This window comes from Mauremys reevesii, linkage group 2 (assembly GCF_016161935.1).
Source record: "Mauremys reevesii isolate NIE-2019 linkage group 2, ASM1616193v1, whole genome shotgun sequence".
In the NCBI taxonomy this organism is placed as follows: domain Eukaryota; kingdom Metazoa; phylum Chordata; order Testudines; family Geoemydidae; genus Mauremys; species Mauremys reevesii.
The window spans coordinates 252,663,170-252,677,263 of record NC_052624.1 but is presented as its reverse complement, the minus strand read 5'-3'; the positions used below and the strand labels follow the sequence as shown (position 1 = coordinate 252,677,263).

At 50.6% G+C, this 14,094-nt stretch overlaps 1 protein-coding gene across 10 annotated transcripts in view; it reads right to left on the bottom strand.

Annotated features, from left to right (window-relative positions):
* RIMS2 (regulating synaptic membrane exocytosis 2) overlaps window positions 1-14,094 on the bottom strand; it is a 787,778-nt gene that overhangs the window by 500,311 nt on the left and 273,373 nt on the right. The window lies entirely within an intron of this gene.

Here is a 14,094-nt window from a genome sequence, read left to right as displayed (position 1 = left end):
TTTTGCACCTGTCTGTTTGGTGCTCTTCTCCCAGATACTTCAGACACACATCATGGGGGTTGCCAGTTGACATGGGCTTACTGCAGGTCCGGCAAGGTTTAAACCCTTGGCCCCGAGGCATGCCCTGGAGCCGAGAGGAAGGAAAGTGATAGGGGAAGACCCCTCTCCCTAACCTTAACCACTATATACACTATGTACACTAAAACTATACTAACTAAAACCTAGAGTAAAACTACAAACTAGAGAAGAAACCTAAGGGAAGCACCTGTAAGGCAAGCGAACGCAGTTCCAACAGCCATTGTGGGTGGTAAGAAGGAACTAAAGGGGGGTTGGGTCGGCAGGGTCATATACTGAGCACTATAAAGGCACCACTCCAGGGGGCTCCACAGCCAACCCGATGGGAGCTGCTAAGGGAAAAACTTTCCGACAACTATACACGTGGCACGCGCACACCTGATTGGAATTGACGTGGACAAACACTCGAAGAAGGAAAAAAAGTACTGGTTTGCCAACTCACTGTGAACTAATCCAGTATGACCCCTGGATTACGTTTTCAGCGTCTCTTTACCTGAATTGTTGGGGAAAGGTTCTATTTTGTATGCAATACATTTTAAGATAGGGCTGCCTATCTCCACTATGTTTTCAGAATGATGTGTGTACTTTTAATGCCTTATAATAATTGGATTCTGGTCTATGTTTAAACTCGTGCAACTACATTCACATTAGTAGGACTGAACAGGATATAAATCATGGCATAATTGTGCTCTAAATGCTTAATAAAATAACAATCTAGTTCTTTAAAAAAGTAACATTAAAATTAATTTTTACTTGGGATACATACAGCACTAATTAATTTTTAAAATCATATTTTCATATAAAATTCTCACTTTGCTTGTATTCACCTCTAATGCACTGGGGGGCTTAAATATAAGAACATAAGAATGGCCATATGGGGTTAAACCAAAGGTCCATCTAGCCCAGTATCCTGTCTTCTGATAGTGGCCATATGCAAGGTGCTTCAGAGGGAATGAACTGAACAGGTAATCATCAAGTGATCTATCCCCTGTTGCCCATTCCCAGCTTCTGGCAAACAGAGGCTAGGGCCACTATCCCTGTCCATCCTGGCTAATAGCCATTGATTGACTTATACTCCATGAATTTATCTAGTTCTTTTTTTTTTAACCCTGTTGTAGTCTTCGCCTTCACAACATCCTCTGGCAAAGAGTTCCACAGATTGACTGTGCGTCGTATGAAAAAAACGGTTACTTACCTTTGTAACTGTTGTTCTTCGAGATGTGTTGCTCATATCCATTCCAGTTAGGTGTGCGCGCGCCGCGTGCACGTTCGTCGGAAGATTTTTTACCCTAGCAACCCCAGTGGGTCGGCTGAGCGCCCCCTGGAGTGGCGCCATAACGGCACCGCATATATACCTCAGCCGACCCACCTGACCCTCAGTTCCTTCTTGCCGGCTACTCCGACAGTGGAGAAGGAGGGTGGGTGTGGAATGGAGATGAGCAACACATCTCAAAGAACAACAGTTACAAAGGTAAGTAACCGTTTTTTCTTCTTCGAGTGATTGCTCATATCCATTCCAGTTAGGTGATTCCCAAGCCTTACCTAGGCGGAGGGGTCGGAGTGAGACGTGGTGGAATGCAGGACCGCAGAGCCAAAGGCTGCGTCATCTCTTGACTGTTGGACCAGAGCATAGTGAGAGGCGAAAGTATGAACCAACGACCAGGTCGCCGCTCGGCATATTTCTTGTATCGGGACGTGTGCCAGAAAGGCAGCGGAGGACGCCTGGGCCCTGGTAGAGTGGGCGGTGAGATGGCCCAAAGGGACATTAGCCAAGTTATAACAGGTGCGTATGCACTCTGTGAGCCATGAGGAGATCCGCTGCGACGAGACAGGAAGACCTCGCATCCGGTCAGCAATTGCCACAAACAGTTGAGAGGATTTACGGAATGGTCTTGTCCGATCAACATAGAAAGCCAATGCCCTACGAACATCAAGGGAGTGAAGTCGTTGTTCCCGCGAGGATGCATGAGGTTTTGGAAAGAAGACCGGAAGGAAGATGTCTTGGTTATTGTGGAACGCGGACACTACCTTCGGGAGGAACGCTGGATGTGGACGTAGCTGCACCTTGTCCTTATGAAAAACGGTGTACGGTGGGTCCACCGTGAGTGCTCGGAGCTCAGAGACCCGTCTGGCTGACGTGATAGCTACCAGAAAGACCGTCTTCCAGGACCGGTACAGCAAGGAGCAGGTGGCCAACGGCTCAAAGGGTGGGGACATGAGCCTGTTGAGGATCAGATTGAGGTCCCAGGTAGGAGTCGGATGACGCACCTGGGGGTAGAGACGGTCAAGGCCCTTTCTGAATCGGGTAGTCAACGGATGAGAGAAAAGCGTATATCCTCCCTCACCGGGGTGGAAAGCGGAGATGGCCGCTAAGTGCACCTTTAGAGAGGACAGTGCAAGGCCTTGCTGTTTCAGCGACCAGAGATAGTCAAGGACCATCGGGAGCGGAAGCTCTGAAGGAATAGCATTGCGCACTTGAGCCCAGCAAGCGAAGTGTTTCCACTTGGCCAGGTAGGTAGATCGAGTGGAAGGCTTTCTGCTGCTCAATAAAACATGCTGCACGGGAGCAGAGCAGCGCAATTCCGACTGGTCTAGCCACGCAGGAGCCACACCGTGAGGTGGAGGGCCGTCAGGTCTGGATGACGAAGAGTGCCGTGATCTTGGGTTATAAGATCTGGGTGAAGCGGCAGAGGAATTGGGCTGGCTACCGACAGACGGAGCAGCGTGGTGAACCAGTGTTGCCTGGGCCACGCTGGTGCGATTAAAATGAGACGTGCTTTGTCCCGTCGGAGCTTCAGCAGGACTCTGTGGATGAGGGGGAACGGGGGAAAGGCGTAGAACAGACGACGAGTCCATGGAAGGAGAAACGCGTCTGACAGAGAGCCCGGTGACAGGCCTTGAAAGGAGCAAAACTCTTGGCATTTGCGGTTTGATCGGGATGCAAACAGGTCTATCTGGGGAAATCCCCACTGTTGGAAAATGGCATGAGCGATGTCCGCTCTCAGCGACCACTTGTGGCAGAGAAAGGATCTGCTCAGGCGATCCGCGACGGTGTTCTTGATGCCGGGAAGGAACAACGCCACCAGATGTATCGAGTGGGCTATGCAGAATTCCCACAGTAGCATCGCCTCGTGGCAGAGGGGGGAAGAGCGGGTCCCGCCCTGCTTCTTGATATAGTACATGGCCGTTGTGTTGTCCGTAAAGACTGAGACACAACGGCCGCGGAGGCGAGTTTGGAACGTCTGGCATGCCAGGCGCACTGCACGTAGCTCCCTGACGTTGATGTGCAGGTTCAACTCCTGCACCGACCAAAGGCCCTGAGTACGAAGATCGCCGAGATGAGCTCCCCATCCGAGGGACGAGGCGTCCGTCGTCAGGGAAAGGGAAGGTTGAGGAGGATGCACATACGTGTGATGGGGTCAGCCACCAGTCCAGGGATTGAAGGACGCTCGTTGGAATGGTGAGCAGGGTATCCAGAGGGTCCCTGTGCGGACAGTATAGTGAGTTGAGCCACAACTGGAGGGGGCCGAGGTGGAGCCTGGCATACGGAGTTACGTGCGTGCAAGCCGCCATGTGACCGAGGAGGCGGAGACAAGTGCGGGCCGAGGTCATACGAGAGGTCTGAAGGGCGCGAATTAGCTGTGTAAGGGCCTGGAATTGTAGCTGAGGAAGGTAGGCTCTGGCTAGAGAAGAGTCCAGGGTCGCGCCAATAAAGTCCAACCTCTGAGTGGGTACTAAGGTGGACTTCTCTACGTTGAGAACCAGGCCCAGACGCGTGAATAAATCTTTGATCACTGCCACATGTTGCTGGACTGTGGCCTGCGAGTCCCCCCTGATAAGTCAGTCGTCTAGGTAGGGAAAAACACAGATGCCGCACTGACGGAGGTGGGCGGCGACAACGGCCATGCACTTCGTAAACACCCTTGGGGCCGTGGAGAGGCTGAAGGGGAGGACCGCAAACTGGAAGTGAAGGTGAGTGATTGTAAATCGGAGGAAACGTCTGTGTGGTGGAAAGATGGTGATATGAAAATAAGCGTCCTTCATATCGAGGGCGGCATACCAGTCTCCCGGATCCAATGTAGGAATAATGGTCCCCAGGGATACCATGCGGAACTTCAACTTCAGCATGTATTTGTTGAGGTCTCGCAGGTCGAGGATGGGCCGGAGGCCCCCTTTGGACTTGGGGATCAAAAAATAATGGGAATAAAACCCTTTGCCCCTTTCCCTCTCCAGAACCTTCTCTATCGCTCTGATAGCGAGGAGCGAGTGCACCTCTTGCAAGAGGAGTTGCTCATGAGAGGGGTCCCTGAGGAGGGACCGGGAAGGAGGGTGGGAAGGTGGGGGTGAAATGAATTGGAGTTGGTAACCACGTTCCACAGTGCGTAGGACCCAGGCATCGGTGGTCAGCCGGGCCCACGCCGGGAGGAAATGGGAAAGACGGTTGGAAAAAGGCAGGGAGGGATCTGGAGAAAGATCTGGTATGTCATCCCCAGGCGCATCTTCAAAAGGATGGTTTAGGCCCCGCTGGTTTGGAAGGGGCCCGCCCTTGGGACGGTTGGTGGCCAGGTTGCCGTCTACTTCCCCCACAACCCCGTCGCCAACCAGAGTCCTGCCTGTAGCAAGGCATATAGTAAGGCCGGTTAAGCTGGGGGCGGAACTGACGCCTCTGGGTCGCAGGGGTATGCATCCCCAAAGTACGGATAATGACCCTATTGTCCTTTAAGTTCTGGAGTCTGGAGTCCATCTTTTCGGAGAACAGAGCCTTGGAGTCAAAAGGAAGGTCCTGAATGGTGTACTGTACTTCAGGGGGAAGCGTCGAACTCGGGGGCACGTACTATAGCCTCGGGCGTTACCATGCGCTGGATCTCTTGGCTCCAGAGTCAGCTGCGTCCAAGGAGGCTTGTAATGAAGTGCGTGCTACCTTTTTACCTTCCTCTACGAAGGCTGCGAACTCCTGTCGTGAGTCCTGAGGTAGGAGTTCTTTGTACTTTTCTACCTCAGCCCATGTGTCATGTCCGTAACGGCTCAACAAGGCCTGCTGGTTAGCCACTCGGTTCTGCAGGGCACCAGCAGAGTAGACCTTGCGACCAAGCAAGTCCATACGCCTGGCTTCCTTCGATTTAGGAGCCGGGCCTTGCTGGCTGTGGCACTCTTTATCGTTGACAGATTGGACCGCCAACGACGAGGGGCTAGGGTGGACATACAAATACTCATATCCCTTGGAAGAGACCATATACTTGCGTTCCACCCCCCTGGCAGTGGGCGCAATAGAGGACACAGTCTGCCATAAACTATCAGCAGTTGCCTGGATAGTCTTAATGAAAGGGAGGGCTATGCGGGTTGGGGCATCCGCTGACAAAATGGTCACTATCGGATCGTCCACTTCTGATACCTCCTCAGCCTGTAGGTCCATTCGCAAGGCCACCCTGCGAAGAAGCTCCTGGTGTGCCCGTAAGTCAATTGGAGGGGGACCTGCAGACGACGACCCCGCCACCGCCTCATCCGGGGAGGAGGAAGAAGAGACCCCGGGAATGATGGCAACCCGCTCAGCGTCTGGGACCTGGGAAGGTTCTTGTTCCAGAGGTTTCTGAGCAGGCTGATTACCTTCCTCTACGAATGATGGTACCTCAGTGTCAACTGGGGGCAGCTTATCGTAGCCTCTGGGATGCGTGGCTCGTGTGGTACGGTGCACGTGGTAGGCACAGGAGCGCCTTGGGCTTGATGGTAGGCCCAAGGGGTCCAATAACCCCAGTGATGAGGGTCCTGGTCCGCATAGTGGAACTGCTGGAAGACTCCCGAAGGGACCTGAGGGTCATGGTCGTCGACGTAATAGCTGTCGGCATGTGAAGAGGCCAACGCGTGCCTGGAGGGACAGGGAGGAGTGGATAACCCCTGTGCCGAAGTGCCAACTGATCGCGTTTCCCGCCTCTGTGGCGACCGGTGCCGGGAGGCATCCCAACACCGAGAGTGGGAGTGACAATGGGACCTCCGACCGGCGCGGTGCCGGGAGGTCGACCGAGACCTCCACACGCGGTGCCGAGAGCGGCTTCGTGAGTAGCGGCGGCCGTAGCGATACCGCGATCTGGAACAGTGCCGGGAGCGACGAGTCAGAGAGCGGGAGAATGACCGGTGCCGCGAGTCTGACCGGTGCCGCGTAGTCGAGCGGTGCCAGGACTGCGAGCGGCATTGCGATCGGCATCTGGAGTGAGATTGGCATCGGGACCGTGAGCGCTCGTGAGACCGGGAGCGGGATCGGTGCCGGTCGGACTCGGTGCCGGCAGGTGGTTTGAGCATTGACGGCTTGCCCAAGGAACGGGGCGCCCGCACCGGCAGAGCCGGGGGCGGAGGCACAGCTGGGTCCGTCAAAGCAATAAGGTCCCGTGCCGCTGCGAAGGTCTCCGGAGTCGATGGCAGTGGGATCTCTACCGCGGCCAGAGCCGGGGAGGCCACAGGTGCCGGAGTCGACGGCCTCTGAGGGGCCGGAGTCGACGGTGCCGGCAAAAGCGTCTGTGCCGGAGCAGCCGGTGCCGCGGCAGGTTTCGGTGCCGGGCGGTCCGGTCGGGGCGCACTCTGGTGCCTCGGAGCAGGCGGTGCCGAAGAGGCAGCGGCCTTCCCTTTCTTCGCCCTGGGCGGATTTCGGTGCCGATGGCGCTCTTGGTTGCTGCACGGAAGAGTGGCCCGGCGCCGTGGCGGCACTGCGAGAGTCTGGAGGGACGGCGGGCGGTGCCGCAGCCGGAGGGGTTAAGGCTGCCTCCATGAGGAGTTGTTTGAGCCTAATGTCTCTCTCCCTGTTCGTGCGAGGCTTGAAAGCCTTGCAAATTGGGCACTTAGAAGACAAGTGCGACTCTCCCAGGCACTTTAAACAGGAGTTATGTGGATCCTCTGTAGGCATAGGCCTGCGGCAGGCCGAACACGGCTTGAAACCCGGGGAGCCGGGCATGCGCTCCGGTCCCGGGTGCGGGTGGGGGCTAATCCCCGAACCCGCTAACTATCAAACAGTAAACTAATGAAAAACTACTAAAAACAAGAAAACCTAAGACTAAGATATCAACTATGTACAATTTTTACAGAGAAGAACTATGAGGAAGCTAGGGAAGCGGAGGTCAGGCAAGCTGCACTCCACTGTTCTAATGACCGACACGGGCGGTAAGAAGGAACTGAGGGTCGGGTGGGTCGGCTGAGATATATATGCGGTGCCGTTATGGCGCCACTCCAGGGGGCGCTCAGCCGACCCACTGGGGTTGCTAGGGTAAAAAATCTTCCGACGAATGTGCACGCAGCGCACGCACACCTAACTGGAATGGATATGAGCAATCACTCGAAGAAGAACAATACTTCCTTTTGTTTGTTTTAAACGTGCTGCCTATTAATTTCATTGGGTGACTCCTAGTTCTTGTGTTATGAGGAGGAGTAAATAACACTTCGTTATCTACTTTCTCCACACCAGTCATGATTTTGTAGACCTCTATCATATTCCCCCTTAGTCATCCCTTTTCCAAGCTGAAAAGTCTCAGTCTTATTAATCTCTCCTCATAGGGAAGCTGTTACATATCCCTAATCATTTTTGTTGCCTTTTTCTCAACCTTTTCCAATTCCAATATATCTTTTTTAAGATGGGGCGACCAGATCTGCATGCAGAATTCAAGATGTGGGCATGCCATGAGTTTATATAGAGCAGGGGTCAGCAACCTTTCAGATGTGGTGTGCCGAGTCTTCGTTTATTCACTCTAATGTAAGGTTTCGTGTGCCAATAATACGTTAACCTTTTTAGAAAGTCTCTTTCTATAAGTCTATATTATATAACTAAACTATTGTATGTAAAGTAAGTAAGTAAGGTTTCAGAATGTTTAAGAAGCTTCATTTAAAATTAAATTAAAATGCAGAGCCCCCTGGACTGGTGGCCAGGACCCGGGCAGTGTGAGTGCTACTGAAAATCAGCTCGCGTGCCACCTTCGGCACCAGTGCCATACGTTGCCTACCCCTGATATAGAGGCAATATGGTATTTTCTGTCTTATTATCTATCTCTTTCTTAATGATTCCCAACATTGTTCGCTTCTTTGACTGCTGCTGCACACTGAGTGGATGTTTTCAGAGAACTATCCACAATGACTCCAAGATCTCTTTCTTGAGTGGTAACAACTAATTTAGACCCCATCATTTTATATGTATAGTTGGGATTATGCTTCTTTACAATATGCATTACTTTGCATTTATCAACATTGAATTTCATCTGCCATTTTGTTGCCCAGTCACCCAATTTTTTGAGATCCCTTTGTTAACTCTTCACAGTCTGCTTTGGACTTAACTATCTTGAGTAGTTTTGTATTAACTGCAAATTTTGCCACCTCACTGTTTACCTCTTTTTCCAGATCATTTATGAATATGTTGAACAGTACTGGTCACAGTACAGACCCCTGGGGGACACCACTATTTACCTCTCTCCTTTCTGAGAACTGACAATAATAATTCCAAGCCAATTGAAAGGTTGCAGATTAAGTTCCTAAAAGTGAAAATGGAGGAGCATAATCTCTTTTATATCAGAAATTCTATGTAAAAGTGTAGTGAGGCGGTGTGGTTCCCCACCACCCTGGAGAGAGACGAGTCCCTCAGGACACCAGAGTGGGTGGAGCCAGGGAGCTCTGGGCCCGCCCCCCAGAGGTTCAAGCATTTCCCCGGAAGTATAAAGGCCTGACCTCAGAGCTCACTGGAAGAGCAGCCGCCAGGGAGGCCAGATGCCTCTGGCCTAGCTCGCGATTGGGAAACCCCAGTGGCCTGCAGTAAACCCGAGGACTAGCCCGACCTGCCCTGCACCAGCTACCAGGAGGAGTTGCTGAGCCTGCCCCTCGCTAGTTAGCAGGAGGAGTTGCCGAGTCCACCCCTCGCCAGCTATCCCAAGGAAGCCAGGCTGCTGGACCCCCCTGAGGACACCACCCTGACCCAAGTATCTCAAGAGGGGGAGTCTGGAAGTAGCCTGGGTAGTCTGGCTGCAGCACTGCCAGAACCCATGTCAGTGTGTTGCGGCCAGGATCCCCACTGACGCAGCAGCGGGTCTTCTGCCACTGCTAGGGCCCCAGGCTGGGACTCATTGGAGTGGGAGGGCCTGCGTGCCCCTGCCACCCAACTCACGGGTGGCAGTCTTCCCCTTTCCCAGACACTTTGGAACCTAGGGCCTGGGCTTACCATTATATACTGTTGTTGCTCAGCCCCAGCCAGGGCCGCCCGGGGGGGCACAAATGGGGCAATTTGCCCCAGGCCCCGCAGGGACCCCACGAGAGTTTTTGGGGGCCCCTGGAGCAGGGTGCTTCACTTGCTCCGGAGGCCCCAGAAAACTCTCGCGGGGCCCAGGCTCCCGGAGCTTCTTCCGCTCCAGGTCTTCGGCAGCAATTCAGCGACGAGGGGTCCTTCCGCTCTGGGACCCACTGCTGAAGTGCCCTGAAGACCCACAGCAGGGGGTCCTTCCGCCCCGGGACCCGCCGCCAAAGTCCCAGGTCTTCGGTGGCAATTCGGCGGTGGGGGCCCCCCGCTGCCAAAGACCCCAGGCCCCCTGAATCCTCTGGGTGGCCCTGGCCCCAGCCTGAGCGCCTGACTCACCATTGCCCCGCCCTGACCTAGGGCCTGGGCTTACTGTGTTATTTCTACCTTCACAAATGCCACAGAGGACAACTCCTGTGGCCAGACTAATTCCCCCTAAGATCTATTCCCCAATTTAGTGAGGCAGTGTGGTTCCCCACCGCCCCAGGGAGAGACAAGCTCCGGTTAACCTCTCTACACATGGTGGAGAATGTGGGCACGATCTCTCAACTCCTGTGAGAAGGGATTTGGGGGGGAACGTACCCCAGAAAGAGCCAGGGATATGGACAAACTTATCAAGCTCCTGATGGAGAGCCAGGAGTGGCAGCAGGTGGCCCAGCTCCAGCAGCAGCAGCAGGCCACCCAGCTCCAGCAGCAGCAGCAGTAGTAGTATGCGACCCAGCTCCAGCAGCAGCTCATCCACCAACTGGGAGCATAGCAGCAGCAGCTGATTTGGGACCTGGGGGGTTCAGAACCAGGAACACCAGCGGCAATGCATACAGCAGCTGGCGACGGTACTGCCTCGCCCTGTGGAGCCCCAGCCAGGAGATGCGTCCTGGTCACCCCGCACTACCACGCCGGTGCGGCTAACCAAGATGGGACCTGATAATGACCCCGAATCCTTTTTGGTAACTTTTGAAAGGGTGGCGCTGGTCGCAGGGTGGGCCCCTGACCAATGGGCCACTCTCTTGGCCCTGAACTTGACCGGGGAAGCCCAAATGGCATATCGAGGGCTGTTACCAGAGGATGCAAGGGACTATAGCCAGGTAAAGGCAGCAATCCTGGATGTCTTGGACGTTTGTCTGGAAACCTTTCGGCAGCGATTCAGGAGCCAGACCTACCCCACGGGCACCAGACCCCAGCTGGCGGCCTAAATGCTGAAGGAAGCGTGCAAGCAGTGGCTACAGCCGAAGAGGAGGATTGCGGACAAGGTCACAGAACCAATTATTTTAGAACAGTTTGTACACATTCTCCCGGCAGCAGTGTAGTTGTAGCTGTCCCAGGATATTAGAGAAAGTGGGTGAGGTAGTATCTTTTATTGAACCAACTTCTGTGAGCAAGAAATATAAGCTTTTGAGCCACACAGAACTCTTCTTCAAGTCTGGGAAAGGCACTCCTACTGTCACAACTAAATGCAAGCATAGTTAGCTCATTCAAGGGTCCATTCAAAATAGAGTGGCCTGTTAACATCTCCACAGTCATAGAACAAAAAAGAGGGAGTTAGTGGGTTACAACAATCTGTCCTATGACTGCAGAGTGTCAATGGGCCACTGTATCTTGAATGGTTCCTTAGCATATGCAATAGCTACAGGGCCGGCTTTAGGCCAATTCCCCCAAATCGGGCCCCGCACCTAAGAGGGCCCCATACCCAGCCAGAGCACGGCAAGCCCGTGGCCCCGCAACCCCGGCTGGAGCACCGGCCGGAGCCCTGCAAGCCATATTGCCCCACTCCCCCAGCCAGAGTGCCAGCCTGAGCACGGCAAGTCCCGCAGCCCCGCTCCCCTGGCTGGAGCGCCGGCCCAAGCATGGCAAGTCCCGCGGCCCCACTCCCCCGGCCGGAGCGCAGGCAGACAACTCTAAGCATGTGGCCCCACTCCCCGGACCAGAGCGCGGCAAGCCCCGCGGCCCCACTTCCCCAGCCGGAGCGCGGCAATCTGAAGTGTCGCCGAAGACTCAGAGCGCCGCCCAGTGAGTACAAGCCCCACAAATCGGGCCCCGCACTTACTAAAGTCAGCCCTGAATAGCTACTTATGTTAAACAAATCTGTTCCACCTTGCATTTAGCAGTGAGCCACTGAGTATTAATCTTGAGGTGAGTGAGCTTGTTTGGCTGTTTGGGTTTTGGCTGTTTGTGTATTTTCTTTATCTTTCAGCTTCCCTAATGTTACAGTGTCAATTGGGATTATGAGTTTGTTCCCTTTGTCCCCTTGATCATCCTCGATTAGCCTGGATCTGCCTTATGGCCACCCACTGTGTCAACAGTGTAACACTGTTGCACAAAATGCAAACATCATTCTGGGATGTATTAGCAAGAGTGTTGTAAGCAAGACAAGAATTCTTCTGCTCTACTCCATGGTGATAAGGCCTCAGGGGGAATATTGTGACCAGTTCTGGGTGCCACATTTCAGGAAAGATGTGGACAAATTGGAGAAAGTCCAGAGGAGAGCAACAAAAATTAGTAAAGGTCTGAAAACATGACTTGTGAGAAAAAAATTGAAAAAATTGGATTTATTTAGTCTGAAGAAGAGAAGACTGGCAGGGGGAGGGACATGATAACAATTTTCAGGTTGTTACAAGGAGGAGGGTGAAAAACTGTTCTCCTTAACCTTGGAGGATAGGACAAGAAGCAGTGGGTAAACTGAAGGAAAGTCACTTGTCCAACATTATACAAGACATACTGGCAGAGGCAGGAATTCCTGGCCCCCAGGCCTGTGCCTGAACAACAACATACTCTTTCCTCCCTTGAATTATTAAAAAATATAGATTTGGGTTACCAACTACAGATAATCCATGTATACAATTGTTTTGTCTTACTCTATGAATGGACTTACTTTCCAATCAAAACATATGTTAAGAACATCAGTTTGTGTGTGATCAAATAATTAGATTTTAAAATAAACTCCTCTCTCCAGTTATGTTCGAAACCCTCTCTGTCCTTCTTGACATTATCACAGATCTCACAAAGTATGAAGGGCAAGGCCAGGCCAATACCTAAAAAGAAAAATGTTTGGGGAAATCCAGGTTCTATAGGAAGTAGTTTTGTTGACAGAGTAATTAGAGCCATATACTGTAAGTCAGATCTGAAATCTATGATCCAACATAGTGTCAGGGGCACAATGCCATTGGAGATACTGTCTTTCTGAGGATTTATGAAACACTGGTCCTGATTACTTGGGCCTTGTCAACACAACATACATTTCTTAAAATTTTACACCACTCACAGTAACAGTGGAGGCTATTGTGTAGATAAAGCATTGTTGGCCATATGCTTTTTAACCACCTACACCTGCTCTGATAAGGATTTTGAAAACATGGAAGTAAAAACACCCAATGGCAGGTCTACTCAAGCATTCTCATCAATAATAGCAACAGTTAGAAATTGCAAGGAAAAACCTCTCATGTGGATACACACTTTCTCATCATTAAAGATCCTGTGGTACTTTTTGTAAGAGTAGAGATTCTGACGCTGTTATGCTAGCTAAAATGTTAATTGGATATAATTATATTAATTATAATTAATTATACTCTAAGAAGTCCATAGCTTGAAGAGCAAATTTACATCCTTTTTTGGAGGATTCCCCTGCAATGTCTTCAACGTCATCAAGCAATTACACAGTTACCATGAAGTTCTGGAGTTCCATATTTTTGGATTGTGATTTTCTTCATCTTCTTACAATCCCTTTATGCTAATAATTTCAATATATTTTAATGGGGAAAAATGTTCTGATTTTTATATGTTTTTTACTTCATTTTTTTTGTCCATTACAGAGTATTCAAGAGATATTATTTTCCTTTCAAATAAAAGTACATGTCAAAAGACCTTGACTTTGGTGTATGATATTTATAACTTCAACTTCTTTATTTTAGATTATTTTGTTAATTTTTTTATTGTTTTGGTTACAAGAGTATTTTTAAACCATTTTTAATTCAATTTTTAATTCAATTACTATTTTTCCATTTAGTTGCTGATCCATTTCCATTTGTAACCATTTTAACTAGTAAAGCCATTTATTCTTGTACATTATTAATAACTATTAATATAAAAAAGACACAAACTAAAAATGTTTTACTGAAAATACTGATTGAGCTACACAGGAACAAACCTATTTGGAATTCCAGAAGAGAGGAGGTTGGGTTACATCCTCATCAGAAAGATCAGGCAAAAGTTTTCTTTGTCCTCCTGTTGCCAGGAAGATAAAGTGTTTACATCAAGATATCTTTTAGTGTTCTCACAAATGAGGATACCATACCTGTTCAGATCCAAAATAACTTTGAATTCTGCAAGACAAAACTCCACATAGCCCTCACCCCAAAACCTGAAAATTCTGGTTTCAACAAGTAAAATCCGTGAGTGAGTCACATATCCAGGACACATGAACACAGTACTCTAAAACCAGAGAATATTTATTTCCTTATCTTTCTCAAAATTTGTCTCTTCACTTCTCAACTAAAGAAAGGAAACAAAGAGCCTATAGCAGGTCAGAAAGTGATCTTTTGCACCGGTTACAAAGCACACCCTGAGGGGAGGCCAAAAATTTGAAACACTGTTGTGACTTCTGTATCAAACTTCATATCTAATATTTCTTCAAAGGGTATCAAGACACTATTAATAGTGTCACCATTCTCTGATTACTCTGGTTAAGCAAATATCCATAGATTTTGGACCCTGGACTTATTCTGCAATATTTACACCTTTCTTTGTATTCCTTTTATTAAAGCCCTGGAAGT